The sequence below is a fragment of the Chenopodium album genome, chromosome 16 (genome assembly GCF_948465745.1).
Source record: "Chenopodium album chromosome 16, dcCheAlbu1.1, whole genome shotgun sequence".
Taxonomy (NCBI): domain Eukaryota; kingdom Viridiplantae; phylum Streptophyta; class Magnoliopsida; order Caryophyllales; family Amaranthaceae; genus Chenopodium; species Chenopodium album.
The window spans coordinates 19,804,381-19,825,159 of record NC_137849.1 but is presented as its reverse complement, the minus strand read 5'-3'; the positions used below and the strand labels follow the sequence as shown (position 1 = coordinate 19,825,159).

General features: G+C 40.4%; 1 pseudogene; it reads right to left on the bottom strand.

Annotated features, from left to right (window-relative positions):
* Positions 1–6,409: 6,409 nt before the first annotated feature.
* LOC145587037 (small nucleolar RNA R71) lies at positions 6,410–6,505 on the bottom strand (annotated as a pseudogene).
* Positions 6,506–20,779: the final 14,274 nt, after the last annotated feature.

The window sequence follows — 20,779 nt, the reverse complement described above, 5'->3', positions numbered from 1 at the left end:
GAAATCCACTCTCCCATCAATGTAGGAGAGTTGGTAAAATCAGTTTTCTCCTTTTATTTTTAAATCAAAAACAAAATAAAATAGCCAACAACTAATTAATCAACAAGTGGTATTCTAAGAGGAGGGGTTAGGTAAGGACCACAAGGGAGGGGGGGAGCTAATACTTGATCCCCAAGGCTTCCTCAACCAGCTCTTACATTGCCACACGCCCCAACCAATGCGCTCTAGTTGGCGCTGCTAGCCTTAGGCGCCAAGGCTACCAAGCTAGCTGCCTGGCCCCTTGGCTGGGCACACCAGCTGCTCGCACAGCCCAGCAGCAAGCGCCAGGAAGCCTCGCATTGTTGCGGGTTGCTATGCGCTGCTGCCTGCACTCCTCGCACCAGCCACCTAGCATTGCTAGCACTCTAACGCGCTGCTAGCTAGTTGGCGCTGCTAGCTCGACGCTGCTACTTGCTTGCGCATGCTAGCGATGGTTGCTAGCCTTGTGCTAGCAACATTGCTAGCGAAGTTGCGCCAGCATGCCACACCATTCACCAGCCAGCCTAGGCTTAGTGCGGTGCGCATGCCAGCCACCATTTTATCCCAAATGACCCTAGCACTCGGTTTTCTCGGGGCACTCCGATGCTAGGGGTATTTTGGTAACTTGTTGATTAATTATTGATTTTACCGTCTCATCTTTTATTTATTCGACTCGACTTGCGACGCTCGGTTTCGACGCTCTTAGCTCGAATTCCAACGTCTAAATATTTATTACTTGAGCAACTTGTTAATCTCTTTCGAACCCTCTATCAGAATAATACACTTGTTCGAAGGACATCATTCCTTTCAATCTCCCACTTGTCCTTCCGGACAAGTACGCCTTTAGTCTATAGCCTTTTTCCTATGTCACTTAATGTCTCTTCATGAACTATAAGGTAAGATTATTCGTCATCCTTATTACGTCCAAAGTGTTTCTTGAAATTCGAGTTTGACTTTCAATAAAATGATGATTTCTAAAAACCATCCGAGCACGGCCATGCATTTTCACAGTCTGGCTCTTCGAGAGGCCTTGTAAACAACAAAGACATGTTCCCTATTGTTAGTAGGGGGACATTCTCAGTCTTGTAATGTCAGCTTCTCTTACTAAGAGGACCTAGCCGTCCAATTGTTGCCATTATAATCTCCATGTACGGCAGATGTTTGACTAACATCAAAATGTACTAGTACTTAAACAAGGGAACTCACAATACTCATGGTCGAGGAGAGATGTTCCGATTGCCTTAATGAGAAGTATACTTATGACGATTTTTAAATCTCTTAAAGTATTCTCATAGGTCGATCCAGTATGGTTCTCAACCAATACCTGTGCAAATGATTTATGACAATCATGTCCTTGTAGCACAAGAAATGGTGCTATAAATCAAACTACACACTAATCTCTAGCGGTCATTAATCTTCCATCATTTAAGTGACTTCGATTAGGGATAATTTTCAATTATAATATTCAATATTCACTTAATAGGTGTTTCTTTATCTAAGACTTGTCTTGGTACCCTATTTTGAATATTCTCATAATCGAATGGACTCGATATTTAATTCTAAACCACAACTAAATAGAAATGGAGTGATAAAATTGCATAAAATTAAATTACTCCAAAACCTGAATGGTTCGTCTTAGTGTCTTACATTAAAATGTTCAAAATTTAATTAAAACACTAACAGGGAAATCCAAGCCAATCTCCAACATGCCTGATTCCCATTGCCTCAACGTGCTTATTGTGCTTCACTTGAGGTAGAGGTTTAGTAAGTGGATCAGCCACATTGTCATCCGTTCCAACGTTACAAATTCTAATTTCACCCTCTGATTTTCATTCTCTGATCATGTGAAATCGCCACTTGACTTGTTTGACCTTCTGATGTTCCCTTAGCTCTCTGGCCTGAGAAATAGCTCCATTGTTGTCACAATAGAGGGCTATTGTAACCTTGATGGAGGGTACAACATCAAGTTCACCTACGAACTTACGAATCCAAACTGCCTCCTTAGCCGCTTCAACAGCTGCCAAGTATTCGGGTACAGTTATAAAATCTGCAGTTGTGCTCTACTTGGAACTCTTCCAACTAAATGCTCCTTCATTTAGACAGAGCACATATCCAGAGTGTGATTTGAAATCGTCTCTTTCTGTTTGGAAGCTTACATCGGTAAAACCTTCAACAACTAATTCTTCTAAGCCACCTTATACCAGGAATTTATCCTTGATCCTTTTCAGGTACTTTAGGATATTCTTAGCCGCAGTCTTATTCGCCTCTCCTGGGTCTGATTGATATCTGCTCGTAGCACTCAAGGCATACGATACATCTGGCCTAGTATATATCATGGCATACATGATCGTCCAATAAGCGAAGCATATGGGATCTGATTCATCCTTTCTCGCTCATCAATTGTCTTTGGACACTGCTTCTTTCTTAGGGTTATGCCATGTGACATGGGTAGGTGACCTCTCTTGGCCTCCTACATACTGAAACGTGCCAGTACCTTATCGATATAAGTACTCTAGCTCAATCTAATCATCCTCTTAGATATATCCCTATAGATCTTGATGCCCAATATGTATTGAGCCTCTCCCAAGTCTTTCTTTGAAAAACATTTTCCAAGCCAGGCTTTTACAGACTCTAACATCAGAATGCTATTTCCAATGAGCAATATGTCATCGACATATAAGACTCAGAAGGTGATAAAACCTTCTTGTAAACACAAGATTCATCTGGATTCTTGATAAAACCAAACTTACTGATGGTTTCATCGAATCGCAGATTCCAACTTCTGCTAGCTTGCTTTAGCCCAAAAATGGACTTTTTAAGCTTATACACTTTCCCAGCATTATTTTGGTCGACGTAACCTTCAGGGTGTGTCATATTAATATTTTCTTCCAAAATTCCATTGAGGAAGACGGTTTTAACGTCCACCTGCCATATTTCATAGTTGTAATATGCAGCAATCGCTAGGAGGATCCGAACGGATTTCAGTATTGGGACCAGAGAAAAGGTTTCATTGTAATCAATACCATGAATTTTCTTGTAACCTTTTACTACCAGTCCAGCTTTGTAAATGAATACGTTTCCTTCTTTGTCGGTTTTCAATTTAAAAATCCACTTACATCCGATTCAGATCTCATGGCCTCTTGCCATTTAGCAGAATCGGTGCTCGCCATCGCTTGCTTGTAGGTTGCCGTTTTGTCTCCATACATTACCAGGATGTCCTAATTCTCGGTTTATAAAACACCAAGATACCTATCAGGTTGAGACCTTGGCCTCTATGACCTACGTAGGGTAACAGACTAAGCATTTGCAATGTCATTTTGACTCTACACATTTTGACCAACGTCAACAGATACTGTTTGAGCACTTTAACTGTCAATCTGATTTTGTTGCTCGTCCTCTCGAACATCATCGAGTTCGATTTTCCTCCCACTTGTCATTTTGGAAAGATGTTCCTTCTCCAAAAATACACCATCGCGAGCAACAAATACTTTGTTCTCGGATTTATTGTAGAAGTAATACCCTTTTTTTTCTTTTGGGTAGCCCACAAAGAAAACCTTGTCAAATTTCGGGTGAAGTTTGTCAGGAATTAATTTCTTGACATATGCTATGCATCCCCATATCTTTAGAAAAGACAACCTTAGAGGTTTCTTCGTCCATAGCTCGTATGGAGTCTTTTCTACAGCTTTTGATGGAGCACGGTTCAGTGTTAGTGCCACAGTTAGAAGTGCGTGTCCCTAGAAAGAGATAGGAAGATCATTAAGACCAATTGTTGATCGTACCATGTCCAGCAAGGTTCGGTTTCTCCTTTCGGATACTCCGTTCCATTGTGGTGTTCCTGGAGGTGTCAATTCCGAAAGTATACCCTTTTCTTTCAGATGGTCATCGAATACTTAGCTCAAGTATTCACTACCTTGATCTGATCAAAGGGCTTTGATTTTCTTGCTAAGCTGATTTTCAACTTCACTCTGAAATTCTTTGAACTTTTCAAACGATTCAGATTTGTGAGACATAAGGTAGACATAGCCATATCTACTATAGTAGTCTGTGAAGGTGATAAAATATCGATGGCCGTTTCTTGTGGTGGAGCTCATTGGTCCACGTACATCGGTGTGTAATAGGCCCAACAAGTTACCTGCCCTTTCTCCTAACTTGAAGAATGGCTGCTTTATCATCTTTCCTAATAAACATCCTGATGAGTATCATTTATGGCACTCATTTGATCCCTTTTAGGGAGAATTACATTCTCTTTTGTAGCCCTTTTTATTCCCTTTTCCTTAACTTTGCTCTTTATTTCTTTAGTTTGCATTTTCCTTATTAGATTTTCCATTTTCATGTATTTCTTGGTTTATTTTGCCTTTTTCCCCTTTATTTGTTTGTTTTCTTTTATTTTCAGGAGAAGATCGTTCCCGAGGTCTCTTCTCGGGTTTTGCATTGATTGGGATGCTTAGTGTCTTCCATTTGAAGCCCAAGATTGGAGGTGTGCAAGTTTCAAGCTTCCTTAGGCCGTGCATTCATTCCGTGGGAGCACCAATTCTGGTGTTGAACCCACTATCAGGGCGCTTAGATTCTGCCATGCTCCGTGTTCATCAAGCACAACAAGTAGAGCGCACAAGGAGCGTCAAGATGAAGGGGAAGAGAGATGTCCTGCTCCCAGGCGCGAGCGCGTGCGACAATGGCGCGGCTGCGCGACCTAGTGGCGTGGGTGCATGGTGCCCTGGCACGGTCGCACCTGCTTTTCCCCCTGTTCCGTACCCTTTTCCTCGCGGCCGCGCATTTGTAAAGTAAAGGTTGCGCCTGTACGGGTTCTTTTGGGACGACTAACTACTTTCTCCTTTGTTAGTTTTACTATTTTAAAGTTTTCTCTTCATTTTTAGGGAGAGGGGGAATTAGAGAGCTTAGAATTATAATTAGGTTTGATTTTCTTAAAGAGAGAAACTCTAGATTTTAGATTTTGTAGAGAGAGAAACTTGAAGATTGATGGTTGATGATTGATGATAGTTGCAATTGGTTTGAATTCAAGTACATTTCCTTTGATTTGATCAAGTTTGTAAGAATCCTCATTACTTTAATTCAATCTTTAGCTTTTGATTTCAATTGTTTTGTTGATTGTTCAAGTTTATTGATTATTTGATTGGATTGGTTTGATTGGAATGATGTTGATGAATTTGATGAGTTGTATAGCTTTGTTTTTATTTCTTTAATGGATTTTGAGTAGTTTGCTTGCTAGGGATGTGTTGAAGCATGTATTAGTGATGGATCATAGCTAATTGGGGGTTTTTCATTGGTTTAGCATTGTGATTAAATTAGTTAATTAATTTTGTGCATGTGTATGGATTTGAAGGAGTGATCAACCTTGTTCTTTATGCTAGATTGCATTGTGTGTCTACATTGATACGGACCATTGATTTGTAGCTTGCATTTGTAGGTGACGTTCCTAGTTAGAGTCTTTCATAGTTGGCGCTAGTTAGACCTCTAGGAGATATCTTGTCGAGCTCTTTTGATTGCATTATCTATCTTCCCTCGCAATACTCGAATTAATCAATCTCCAACCTGATTAGTGTGTGTTCATTGCAAGTATATGTGGATCCTAAATCCCTAGTGTTTTTACATATCGATTTACTTTGTGATTTACTTTATTTGTTTATTTGAATTAGATAACCTACACTACTTCTTATGTTTCGAAATAGCTTGACTTTGGCCGTAGCAAACTTCTCCCCATTCCGAGCGGTTCGACCCAAACTTGCCCTATTATTAGGTGTAGGTTTGGTTACAAATTTAGTTTGATTGGAGGAATTTTAGTTTCAACGACCTAGAATCCAACCTTCCATCAAAATGGCGCTGTTGCAGAGGAATGGCGTAGTTGTTTGCTATTGTTGTTGAGTCTATTTCATTTTATCTCAAAAATACAAAAAGATTTTTCTCTTTTAGGTTACATTTGTAGCCGTGCTACTAATATTTTCCTTTGAGATTGTGTGTGCAAGTGATCATGGGAGAAGTCCCAAGGGTGACATTAAAGGAGTTGGGAACTCCAGGTGCATATAAGTATGAGAGTGGGATTGCTCCATCTTCAATTCCGGAAAGTGACTTTGAAATCAAGCCAGCAATGATAACCTTCATTGAAAGGCGACAATATAGTGGTGGAACAAATGAAAGTCCCCTCAATCATCTTAAGGAATTCGAGAAATATTGCAACACAATTAAGGTGAGCGGGGTCGCACAAGAATTCATCAGGCTCAAGCTATTTCCTTTCTCTCTAATTAGAAGAGCTCAAGAGTGGCTAGACAAGGAAGTGAATCCTAATTCCTTGAGAACTTGGGATGAAGTCACTAAAGAATTTCTTTCTTGTTTCTTCCCTCAAAAGAAAACGGTGGAGACTAGAGCTTTGATTCAAAGTTTCAGGCAAAGGACTAGTGAAAGCTAGTGAAAGCCTCTATGAAGCATGGAAGAGGTAAAAGGAATATCAAAGAGAGTTTCCTCACCATGGAATCCCCACTTACCAAATCATTCAAATCTTTTATGGTGGTTTGAGTCCTCAAGGGAGGTCAAGTCTTGATGTCGGAGCCGAAGGCCCAATAATGAACAAGATCGAGGAAGAAGTTGTTGATATTATTGAGGATGTAGTGAGACACTACATAGATTGGAAAGAGGGTGAAAGAGCCGAAAAACAAGAGTAGCACCACGGGGTACTCGATTGATTAACTCAATGCTGTCAACAATTTGTCCATGCAAATTTCGGACTTAGGGAAAGAGGTGGTATCTATCAAGGTTAAGCTCGAGAGTGCAATTTCAGAAGCACCGTTTCTTCCCTCCCAAATTAAGGGGAGAGGTACACCTCCTTACCCTAACACTCTTCCCTCTTCTTGTTGTATGATTAGTGAATGTTGGTTTTGTGATTTATGTGGAGTGAATGATCATGATGCTTCTTTTTGCCCTAATGTTTCTTGTGATAGAAATGATGAATATGATGGAAATTGGAGTGAGCATGTGAATTATGTTGCTAATAATGATTTTTGACCTAGATTTAATGTTCAAAGGAATGTTGGGAATAAGAATTATCATAACTACGAGAACTATGATAATTATAACCAAAATAGTTGTTATGGGAACCAAAGAACCCAAGGGTTTCGTGGTAACTATAACAACCATGGTTATAGTGGTCAAAGTCATGGCCAAGGATATGGAGATCATAACCAAGGTTATGGTAACCATAATCAAAATCATGGCCAAAACCAAGGTAGGGGTAATTGGAGTAATCAAAGTAGGGGGAACTTTCCAAATAATGCTCAAAGAGGTACCCCATTCAGATTTACTCCATAGACCCAAGGTCAAAATGATAGTTTCTATACTCAACCATCTTCATCTAGGAGTTGGTTAGAGGATGTCATTGAGAACCAAACCAAGGTGTTGAATACTCATATATCCCATTAATGAGAAGATTAATGACATAATGACTTATTGTAAGGGATTAGAGAATCAAATTTCTCAATTAGATAGTATGTTGAAAGAGTTTGCAAATCTGTCTTATTTGACTTCACAAGGCTTAGATCCTAAGAGTTCTATTAATGCAATTGTAACTAGGAGTGGTAGGATTCTTGAGAGTGGAGTTTCTAAGAGTGATGCTAAGGAGTGTCCTAGTAAGGATCTGATTGAGAATGAGGGAGATGAGAGTCTTTTGGTTGAGAAAGTTGATAAGGAACAAGTTGAGAAAGTGAAAGATAAAGTGAGAGAAGTTATCAAACCTAAGCTCCCATACCCCCAAAAGTTTAATAGGCACAAATTAGATGAATAATTTGGCAAATTCATATAGATGCTTAGGCAATTTCATCTTACCCTCCCATTTACCGATGTCATTGACCAAATGTCTAATTATGCAAAATTCCTTAAGGAAATCATGAGTGGGAGGAGAACTTGTGATATGGCGAAAATGGTTAGTTTGACCGAAAATTGTAGTGCCATCATAATGAACAAGATGCCGCCAAAGTTGAAGGATCCCGGGAATTTTTTTATCCCTTGTGCTATTAACAAGACACAAATTGATAATGCCTTGTGTGACCTAGGAACTAGTGTTAGCCTTATGCCATATTTGATCTATCAAAGACTTGAGCTAGGAGAACTTTCACCTACCAACATTACCTTACAATTAGCCGATAGGTCCATTAAAATCCCAAAAGGTAAGGTAGAGGATGTTCCCTTAAGGGTAGGGAAGTTCGTGATCCCGGTAGATTTTGTTGTGCTTGAGATGGACGAAGATTCCAATATCCCCCTCATTCTTGGTAGACCCTTCCTTGTAACATCGGGAGCTTTGATTGATGTCAAGAGTGCTAAAATTTCTCTCAAGGTGGGGGAAGAAGAGATTGAGTTTGATTTGAATGAGAGTATGCAATACCCTTATTCTTCACTAGAGAATTGTATGAGAATCGAAATTTTAGATGACATTGTGAATTCTATGCATGAGCACTTGCCCACCTCTAATGATCCTCTTGAGTGTGTTTTGTTAAACAAAGAAAAGATAGGTGAGCATGGCAAGGAAATGCGCTTTCCTTGAAAGAGTGATTGATGAAAGCTTGGAAGGAAGTGATGAGCAAATGTGCATGAAGATCTCAAGCCAAGAAGCTTTGCAAGCGGCCTTAACCAAAGAAGGTAAAGGTGTTCCCACGATAGAGCTCAAACCTCTACCATCACACCTTAGGTATGAGTTCTTAGGCCCAAATTCTACTTATCATGTGATTATTAGTGCATCTTTGAGCAAGAGCCAAGCTCAAAAGTTATGTGATGTTTTGAGCAGGCATAATGGTGCTTTGGGATATACCATTGATGACCTCAAGGGTATAAGCCCCGCTTTATGTACACACCACATAACCCTTGAGGAGGGCGCTCTTCCTTCTATTGAGCGATAACGGAAACTACATCCCTAAATGGGGGAGGTAGTGAAGAAAGAGATTACTAAGCTTCTAGATACAGGAATCATATTCCCCATCTCAAGCTCTAGGTGGGTCTCTCCTGTTCATGTCGTTCCAAAGAAGGGGGGCATGGCCGTCATCAAGAATGAAAAAGGTGAGCTTATCCCAACGAGGACGGTCACGGGTTGGCGAATGTGTATAGACTATAGAAGTCTAAACACATTCACCAATAAAGATCACTTTCCCCTTCCTTTCATTGATCAAGTTCTAGAAAGACTAACAAGGCACAAGTAATATTGTTTTCTTGATGGTTATTCGGGGTTTTTCCAAATCCCTATCCACCTCAATGACCAAGAGAAGACTACTTTTACTTGCCCATATGGTACATTTGCTTATTGGAGAATGCCATTCGGACTTTGTAATGCTCCCGCAACATTTCAACGATGTATGATGAGTATCTTTGGGGATATGTTGGAGGAGGAGATGGAAGTGTTATGGATGACTTCTCCGTAGGCGGAGTTTCCTTTGAGGCATGCCTTGAAAATCTTAAGAAATGTTTAGCTAGGTATGAGAAGGTGAATTTGGTATTGAATTGGGAGAAGTGTCACTTTATGGTTTAGGAAGGCATAGTCCTTGGGCATAAGATTTCTCACAAAGGCATATAGGTAGACAAGGAAAAGATTGAGGTTATTGAGAAGTTGCCACCTCCGGCTAATGTGAAGGGTGTGAGATCATTCTTAGGACATGCAGGGTTCTATAGAAGGTTTATTAAAAAAATTTCTCTCATAGCAAAGCCTCGCAATGATCTTCTCCAAAAGGATGTTGAATTTGTGTTTAATGACAAATGTTTGGAAGCATTCAACAAATTGAAGAAAGCTTTGATCTCTACTCCCATTGTCCAAGCCACTAGGTGGGATTTGACTTTTGAATTGATGTGTGATGCTAGTGAAACGGCCATTGGGGGTGTATTGGGTCAAAGAGTTGATAAGAAGCTTCATGTCATTTATTACATGTCGAAGACTCTTAATGGTGCTCAAAGAAACTACAAAACAACGGAGAAGGAGTTCTTGGAAATTGTTCATTCTTTTGAAAAATTTCGTTGCTATTTGTTAGGGTCCAAGACAATTGTCTTCACCAATCATGCGGCCCTAAAATATCTCTTTGGGAAGAAGGAGTCAAAGCCAAGGCTAATTCGTTGGGTGCTTGAGCTTCAAACTTTTGACCTTGAAATTAGAGATAAGAAAGGAGCGGAAAATGTGGTTACGGATCATTTATCTAGACTTGAGGATTTCCAAGTTGAAGATGATGGGTCTCCTATAGAAGACAGAATTTTGGATGATTCTTTGTATGATATACATGTGAAGGAACTCCCATGGTTTGCCAATTTAGTTAACTATCTTGCTTGTGGGGAGTTTCCTCCTTCATTTACGAAGAATCGAAGAAAGAAGCTTAAGAGGGAGGCTAGGCATTATGTGTGGGATGAACCAATCTTGTACAAGAGAGGTGTTGATGGTTTGTTACGTCGATGTGTGCCAAATGAAGAGATACCTAGTGTGTTAAAGATGTGCCACTCGGATCCTAGTGGTGGTCACATGGGTGTTTCTAGGACGGCTTCCAAGGTGCTTCAATGTGGATTGTGGTGGCCAAATCTCTTTAAGAATACTTGGGAATTTGTCAAGAGTTGTGACCGGTGCCAAAAAACCGGAAATATTTCAAGGAGAAATTAGATGCCCCAACAATCCATCCTTAAGGTGGAAGTTTTTAATGTATGGGGAATTGATTTCATGGGTCCTTTCCCTTCCTCATATGGGAATCAATATATTCTTTTTAGCGTTGATTATGTGTCGAAATTGGTTGAAGCCATTACTTCACCAATAAACGATCATAAGGTAGTAATGAAGATGTTCAAGAAGATAATTTTCCCAAGATTCGGCATTCCCAAGGCGGTCATAAGTGATAATGGATCTCATTTTGTGCATAGTGCCTTCCGCAAGATGTTGAAGAAGCATGGAATTAATCAATGTTTTGGACTCCCCTATCATCCTCAAACTAGTGGACAAGTTGAGGTGTCTAATCGTCAATTCAAGTTGATTCTTGAGAAGACGGTTGCAAGAAAGAGGAAAGATTGGTCGAACAAGCTTGATGATGCTTTGTAGGCATATAGAACGACCTTTAAGACTCCTATTGACACCATTCCTTACCGCTTAGTTTATGAGAAGTCTTGTCATCTTCCGGTTGAACTTGAGCATCGTACTCATTGGCTATTAAGAAAATCAATTTCGATTTGCCAAGTGCGGGTGAGCAACGTTGGTTTGATCTCCATGAGTTGGAAGAACTTCGATTGAATGGATATGATTGTACAAGCATGTACAAAACTCGTATTAAAGAGGTGCATGATAAGCTTATTGAGAAGAAGGAGTTCAATGTTGGTGATAAGGTGCTCCTTTACAATTCAAGGATGAGATTATTTCCCGAAAAGTTATTGTCTCGTTGGAGTGGTCCTTTTGTGGTTCAAGAGGTTTTCCCCAATGGTGTTATTGAAATCTCTCCTTTGGATTTCTCAAGGTCTTTCAAAGTCAATGGCCATACACTCAAGCGTTACTATGATGGAGTTTTGTCGGAGTCATTCATGATATGACCCTCTATAAACCACCTTGAAGGGTGGGGAACGTCGAGCTAATGACGTAAAACAAGCGCTTCTCGGGAGGCAACCCAAATTTCTAACTTTCTTTTCTATTTTCTTTGATTTTATTTTTCCTTTTTGATGATTTTGATCTAATTGATTTTCTTTCTTAATTATGTTTTAGGGTGCTTTTGATTGGATGGAAGTAAGGTTTCCAAAAATTTTGGTACCAAAATTGAGGATGAAGTGTTCAATTTGAGTACTTGGAGGCATATGTAAGAATTGAAACTTGGTGGGTTCGTAATGGTGGGTTCATGAAATTGTACTGTTGAACCCACAGTCAAGATGTTTAGAGACTGCCTAGTCTCGTGTTCATCATAGGCATGTAGCTTGTGCCCACCAATATGCGTACAAGAGGGTTTCGGAGGAGCAAAAGACCTAGGAGGGCGCGGGCGTGTGCGACCATGGCGCGGCCGTGCGGCGTGGTGGCGCGGGCGCGCCCCCCTTCTGCCCCCTTCTTTTAAACGCACCATCTTCTTTTCTCTCTCTTCCTCCATTTTCTTACTTCATTTCTCTTGTTGAGTTCTAGCATCATCATCTTCTTTGCTGCTATTTTATCATCATAATATCTTCATTTTTCACTTCATTTAGTTGATTATTACTCTAAAATCTCCAATTTCACACTTTCCTTGTGATTTTCTCTCTCCAAAAGTTGGGATATTTGGGTATTATTTGATTGGGGTTTTGAGTTTGCAATTTTGGATTGATAGTGTATGATTGTGCTACTTGTTCCATTTCATTTTCTCACCAATTAAAAGTATGATTTCTTCATTTCTTTTGGTTCTCTTGATAAATTTTCTACCTTGGTTTTTCATGAGAGATTTAACTTGTTTTGGTACTTGTATTAATGTTTCTTACCTCCAACATTTGTGTTGATGATGATTATTGAAGTATATTTGAACTTCTGATGCTTGATTTTGCTTGAACAAAAACTATTTTTGATTTGGGGTATTTAATACCCCCAGGTGGACCAATGAGAGAATGACACGTGTCATTCTAGGAGGTGTCCAAATGGGCTTCCCAGATGGGAGACACGTGTCACTCGGGTATGCCCCCTAGAAATGGCGGCATTCAAGGGCCAAATCCCAAAGGGCGCTGCAAAACGGCGTTGTCCTAATCCCTAGGTCATCAAACCCTAGGGTAGGGCACGTTTTTCTAGGACCCTATAAATAGGGAGATTTCCCCAATAATTCGGAAAACTTTGAGACCTGGAACTTTATGTCTCAACCATTAAGGAATTTATTGCTCTCTAAAACAGAGAACACCTGAGCTCGGAATCCGGGCAGATAACTTACTTTTTGCACGCTTTACTCCGATTCCGTACTAACTTAATCTTCGGGAAGGACCTCCGACCATTCGGAGCTCCATTTGTTTTGCAGGTATAGGCGTCTTTATCGAATCCAGTCTTCGAGTTGTAACTCTCCCAAGGGACACAAAAACCCCGAAATATTTGGCGCCTTCTGTGGGGAGAGTACCACTAAGATGGCTTCACAAGATCTACCTGTACCGCATCCAAAAACCAATCGGCTTTTAGAAGAAGTGGTGGTCCAGTCGGACCATGACTCTGGTGACAATGGAAACATCGAAACCTATGTGGCCCATGATGGGTCCTTCATCTCTAAGCGCATTGCTAACTAGGCAAGTCCAAGCAGGCCCCCTGGACAGACAAGTAAGCCCTCAGGGCAGCCGGCTGATTCATCCCAGGAGGCAGGATCAGCCCCAGTCACCCGAGATGAGCTTATGAAATTCATGAGCAGCTTCAAGGGTGAAATCAAAGATATGATCACCAAGCGGTCGACCGCTCCCATAAAGGAACAGTCGGCCAAGAAACCAGCTCACCCTGGAAAGTAGAAGTCGGTCAGGAATCGACAGCTGACTCCTCATCCTGCTCTAAAGGAGAAGGCTCGACCCCAGATCGACCTTTCAAGACTCCGTTTTCATTATCAAGTCAACTAGGATAGTCTAAGATGTTACAATCCTTGTACTGTGAGAGACAATATTAACAGATTAAGCTCATTCAACATGCACCTTCAAATCTTCACTTCGATTCTTTTTCGCGTCTTTCTTTTTCGGGAGAAAGTCGGTACCCTCCTTAAAAATGACGGAAAAATTTTGCTTTTCACAATACAATGCACACACGGGTCATGAGTCACACGTGTCATTTCACTTCGAGTCGAGTCAACCTCGAGTCAATCACAGCGGTCAAGTTTATACCTTGAGTCGTGTCAAGTCAATGAGTCAAGCGACATTAAACCTTAGGTCAACCCTAAAATAATTAAAGAAATTAGCAAAGTCCTATAGTCAAAGATAAATACAGGTGCATCTCAGCTGCAGCAAGAGTAGAATAGGGAAGACCCTACTCCAGCGCCAAACGACAACATCTAGCGTCTGGCAACAGATTTCAGCGCCTGGCGCTAGATCCCAGCGTCTGGCGATAGAGCCACATCGCGGCGCCAGAGACATTGCAGTGGCGATAGAACGCTCAACCACTTAGAGCAATTATTTCAACTTCTTTCGGCAATTTCGGGTTCCTTGGTACGCCAGTTAGCCCCTATAAGCAAATTGACATGATTAGTAGTCGGCTCAATCGCAGTAAGTGATTGACCTGACGACGATTGTCTCGCTTAGCTTAAAGCGCCTAAACATTGGCTCATCGCAAGACATCGACATACAGGTTCATAAACAACAAAGGCACCGACATAATGGTTCACAAGCAGCAGAAGACCGACATAATGGTTCAGAAACAGCAAAAATGTGCCGACGTATTGGCACCGCGAAAATTACAGCAAAAAATTTTGCAACAGCAAAGTTCAAGCGAGCTTTAAGATCGACAAGCGTTGGTCTTCGGTAATTTTCTTGGGAGCATTATCGTGAAAAATGAGGATGACTTCAAGCGAAGTTATCTTCGACGGCAATTGCTAAGATTGTGGATGTTGTCACCAAGATTTGAGAAGATAGCATGAGATGGGCGATCTTCGACGGCATTCGCTAAGATTGTGAAGGTTGTCACCAAGATTTGAGAAGATAGCACGAGATGGGCGGTCTTCGACAGCATTCGCTAAGATTGTGGAGGTTGTCTCCAAGATTTGAGAAGATAGCACGAGATGGGCGGTCTTCGACGACATTCGCTAAGATTGTGGAGGTTGTCTCCAAGATTTGAGAAGATAGCACGAGATGGGCGGTCTTCGACGACATTCGCTAAGATTGTGGAGGTTGTCACCAAGATTTGAGAAGATAGCACGAGATGGGTGGTCTTCAACGGCATTCGCTAAGATTGTGGAGGGTTGTCACAAACAACTGAAGATGGCTACAAGCAAAGTTATCTTCGATCGTGTTCCCTAGGATGTGGAAGATGGTCACAAGCGGCGGAGAATGACTACAAGCAGAGTCATCTTCGATGAAATAGGAGGCAGCTACAAGCAGAGCGGTCTTCAACAAATGCAACAAATCGATTACCTTCAAAGACGTGTGCTCGACGATGCAAGATACGCGTTTCTTAACCCTTTTATCTGTTTTAACTAACGCTAGTTTGCAGGTATCGGCGTTACAAGAATGATTTAGGATCGCAGAACGTTCTGAATCATTCTCCGTCCCTATCGCTACTTTGACTTTCGTTTTCAAAACTTGCATTTCTCCAAACTCAGTCAAAGTGGGGGCTTCTGTAGACACCCAATTGTGTCTCCCCAAAACCAAACCCAGTGATGAATACCTTTTGCGTCGAATGATAATCGAACGAGGTGAAAGTGTGAAAGGTCAGGTGTTGCGGTTAGTTTTAAAAATTCTTTCTTTCTGTTTTCGAAAAACAACTCTATTTTATGAAAATAGCCAATCCAATTTAGTTTAGTCCACGACAAGGGTCCAATAATAGTGTAGTTGGATGGGGCTTGCAAATATTTTTCCAACGTTATATTATAAGCCCAATTCCGATGAATAATGAGGAAGTTATGGCCAAAATACTAAACTGGGCCCGGTTTGATCTTTACATGCGGCCCAATGATCTAGGGGAGGGCCCAATGTTAATTATTATTCCTAAAGTTATTAGAATTGACTATAGTCTTCTAGAATTCTTTAGAAAGTTCTCTTTAATCCTAATAGAATTAGAATCAATAATTAGATTTTGATAAGTTTTATTTGGAATAATATATTATTTTATGAAAAATACGATTTTGGTTTTCATACGGACTTTATAAATCGATTTTGGTTCATAAGTGGACTCCGTGTTTGAAAGCGCGTAGGAATCCAGGCTGTCGCCAAACGACAAGCCTTGTCACCACGCGACAGAGCTTGTCGCCAAACGACAAGACTGTCGCTACGCGACAAGTTTTGTCGCCACGCGACCAGGTCGGTTTTGCAGCGACAGAGTGAAATTTTATTCCTTATCAAATTCTACCTATTTACGTACTGTTTTCTTATAAATAGGGTCCTGAACCTCCGTATTTAGCCATCAATCAACAATTTTACAATCATTATCTTTCTCTCTAAAGCTAGAAACTTTCTCTCTCTATTCTTTTTCTAAACCTTCCCTCTCACAAAATTTCGCATTCGCGAGATCTAGAAACACCTAGCCAAGTTCGAAGTTGCCTACGCCCTAGACGTAAAAGGTTATAATTTCTGAGGGTTTGGTCCCTAATCTCCATTTCAATTATTTTAATTGTTTGATTTTATATTTTTCTTGAAGTTACTAACGCGTGTATTTTGTTATTAGAAAGAGGTACGAGGCATCAAAGTATGTAGTCTTATTGCTCTATTCTTGTAGAAAGCATGTTTAAATTTGTTTAATTCCTAGTATCATGTTAGCATGTCTTTATTGCTTTCTAGTATCATGTTTAGGATGCCTTTTACTCTTTTCTAATATCATGTTAGTATCATGCTAGGGCTAAAGCTTTGATCTTTATTGTTTAGCGACATGCTAGGGTTTGTTATCAATCTTGTTAGTATCATGCCAAGGATCTTGCTATTAATATTATGCTTTAACATTAACATGATTATTTTTATGATTATGATTATTATTGTTATGATGATTATTGTTATGTTGCTTGATATATTTTATTATTATTGTTATTGCTTGATCACGCCTTTTATGCATTTTTAAAGGGAATTTGTACTTTTAATCACGCTTAATAAGATAATTAATAATCTTGTTTAGGATAATATGATTATAATTCAAGTGATCGCCAATAATAGTTTTATTTGTGCATTAATAATTCAACCAACATAGATAAAAAGGTTTAGGGTTAATCTATTGTTTGCATGCTAGTCAGAAAGCGCACATGAATACGAGAAGAATGAAGTAGAGGCCTATTTAGGGCAGGTTCAACCTCTTTTAGGTTGGATTTGTACCTTTATCCCCGAACCCTATTTGGTTCAAGACCTTTTGGAGTTGACGATCTCCTGGATCGTTAAGGGGTGTAATCTTCACCTTGTGAATGGTTTACAAGTTCCTAAAATTGTTGGCGACTCTTTTGCTCTAGCTTCCTTCCCTTTGGACGCCACCGTGCTTAAGTGTATGATCACAGTGGGGTTCAAGTTTGGGATAATGCTTGAAATATTCCCTACAGGACTCAAATAATCGTTCCTAAGAACTGGATACCCCATCCGGATTTCTTTAAGAACGTGGCCTTCCTCTCCGCCTGTGGGCTTAACACCATGTTCACACAAGGAAGACTTATAACACACCCGACAATTTTCCGTCTGTATTGATGCTTTACTTGTTTTTATTAATCTTTTGACCAACTGTTTCCTTTGTTTTTTTTTTGCAGAAGAAGGAAAGAACATGGTTCCTCCAGAAATGACGCCTGCTAAGTCGGCTGCTCTACTGAGAAAGGAGCAGCTTCTACAGAAGAAGGCTGCCTTGGAATCCAAGGAAGCCAAAAAGGGAGGGGTAAGCCGCCTACTAGACTCAAACTTTTTGGCAATACCCCTTTCATTAACCTTATAAATTTTCGTTTGTAATTCCCCATTTTGTTATTTGCAGGGCGAAAGCAAGTCAATCCCCCGCTCAATCACCAAGCTATTCAAGCGGCCGGGGGATGAGTTGGCCAAAACTCCGTCTAAGACGGGGAGAGAAAATCCTTCTACCTCCTCTTCAGCCAACCCAGATCGACCTATAACCGGGGGCAAAGGCCCGGCTGTAATGAAAGCTCTTAGAGAAAGCTCAGGGCGATATGCTGGGAAACAGTCGGATGTCTCTACGGCATTGTAGGGAATATTTCAAGCCATAAACCCCAAACTTGAACCCCACTGTGAACATACACTAAAGCATGGTGGCGTCCAAAGGGAAAGAAGCTAGAGCAAAAGAGTCGCCAACAAGTTTTAGGAACTTGTAAACCGTTCACAAGGTGAAGATTACACCCCTTAACGATCCATGAGATCGTCAACTCCAAAAGGTCTTGAACCAAATAGGGTTCGAGGATGAAGGTACAAATCCAAACTAAAAGAGATTGAACTTGCCCTAATAATAGGCCTCTACTTTATTCTTCTCGTATTCATGTGCGCTTTCTGACTAGCATGCAATCAATAGGTTAACCCTAAACCTATTTACCTATGTTGGTTGAATATAATGCACAAATAAAACTATTATTGGCGATCACTTGAATTATAATCATATTATCCCTAAACAAGATTATTTATTATCTTATTAAGCGTGATTACAAGTACAAATTCCCTTTAATCCTGCATAAAAGGCGTGATCAAGCAATAACAATAATATAATATCAAGCAACATAATAATCATCATAATAATTATAATCATAATCATAAAAATAATCATGTTAATGTTAAAGCATAATATTAATAGCAAGATCCTAGGCATGATACTAACAAGATTAATAACAAACCCTAGCATGTCACTAAGCAATAAAGATCAAAGCTTTAGCCCTAACATGGTACTAACATGCTATTAGAAAAGAGTAAAAGGCACCCTAAACATGATACTAGAAAGCAATAATAACATCCTAACATGATACTAGGAATTAAACAAATTTAAACATACTTTCTACAAGAATAGAGCAACAAGATTACATACTTTGATGCCTCGTACCTCTTTCTAATAACAAAATACACGCGTTAGTAACTTCAAGGAAAATATAAAATCAAACAATTAAATTAAATAATTGAAATAGAGATTAGGGACCAAACCCTCAGAAATTATAACCTTTCACGTCTAGGGCAAAGGCAACTTCAAGTCTTGTCGCGTGGCGACAAGGCTGGTCGCGTAGCGACAATTCTATCGTTTGGCGACAAGGCTTGTCGCGTGTCGACAGGCCTGTCGTTTGGCAACCCTCCACAAGCTAGGGAACGCTGCCGAAGATAACTCTGCTTGTAGCCATCTTCAGTTGTTTGTGACAACCCTCCACAAGCTAGGGAACGCTGCCGAAGATAACTCTGCTTGTAGTCATCTTCAGTTGTTTGTGAGAACTCTCCATAAGCTAGGGAACGCTGTCAAAGATAACTCTGCTTGTAGCCATCTTCAGTTGTTTGTGACAACCCTCCACAAGCTGGGGAACGTTGCCGAAGATAACTCTGCTTGTAGCCATCTTCAGTTGTTTGTGACAACTCTCCACAAGCTAGGGAACGCTGTCGAAGATAACTCTGCTTGTAGCCATCTTCAGTTGTTTGTGACAACTCTCCACAAGCTAGGGAACGCTGTCGAAGATAACTCTGCTTGTATGCATCTTCAGTTGTTTGTGACAACTCTCCAAAAGCTAGGGAACGTTGTCGAAGATAACTCTGCTTGTAGCCATCTTCAGTTTTTGCTATAATACTCCGAAGAATATCACCGAAGACCAATGCCTGTTGGTCCTTTAAAGTTCTCTTGAACTTTGCTTCCACTATGCCAATACGTCGATGCTTCTGCTGCTTGTGAACCATTATGTCGGTGCCTTTGAGCCAATGTTTAGGCGCTTTAAGCTAAGTGAGACGATCTTTCATCAGGTTGATCACCTATTGCGATTGTAATTGAGCCGATTACTTAATCTTGTAAAATTACTTATAGGGGCTAACTGGCGTACCAAGGAGCCCGAAATTGCTGCACAAGGTTCACATAACCATATTATGGAGTCTTGTACTCTGTCGCCGCTCCAGCGCTAGCCGGAACTGTTATTTATTCTTGTCGCCGTTGATGTTCACTCATTTTTGAACAAAAGAGCTTCTTTTTTTAGGAATGTTCACTCGTCTTTGAACAATGGAGCTTTGATAAGATGCCCACGCATCTTTGAGCAAAAGAGCTTTGATAGGATGCCCACGCATCTTTGAGCAAAAGAGCTTGAATAGGATGCCCACGCATCTCTAAACAAAGAGCTTTTTGATATGTCCACGCGTCTCTGAACAAAGAGCTTTAATAGGATGCCCACGCGTCTCTGAGCAAAAGAGCTTTGATAGGATGCCCACGCATCTTTAAGCAAAAGAGCTTGAACAAGATGCCCACGCGTCTCTGAACAAAGAGCTTTTTGATATGTCCACGCATCTTTGAACAAAGAGCTTTAATAGGATGCCCACGCGTCTCTGAGCAAAAGAGCTTTTTATGTCCACGCGTCTCTGAACAAAGAGCTTTCAATGATATGCCCACGCGTCTCTGAGCAAAAGAGCTTTTTATGTCCACGCGTCTCTGAACAAAGAGCTTTAATACTTGAATGTTTGTTGAGATCGTCCGATTGGCTGCGAACAGGAGCTTTGCTGAATGGTTGTATCCTATAAAAATCAAAAGATTGCCAAAAGGCTTTGCTGGTGTTTTTCTTAGGGTTTACCTAAGGTGATTGACTGACTTGAGGTTGACTCAATGTGTTTTGACACGTGTGTGACTCTTATGTGATTTAATGTGTTTTGACACATGTGTTAGACTCCATTCGAGGTGACATGACTCGTGTGTGCATTATAATGTGATTGTGCGACTCGAAAAATGCAAAAAAGCAAAAATTTTCCGTCATTTTTTTTTGTGGAGGGTACCGACTTTCTCCCGAAAAAGAAAGACGCAAAAAAGAATCAAAGTGAAGTTTTTGAAGGTGCATGTTGAATGAGCTTAATCCGTTAATGTTGTCTCTCACAGTACAAGGATTGTAACATCTTAGACTATCCTAATTGACTTGATAATGAAAGTATTTAGGTAGCTTAGGCGCGGAGGCTAATATGATTACATCGATGAGTGATTTCGATATGGCAAGGCATGCATGCTTCAACGTTG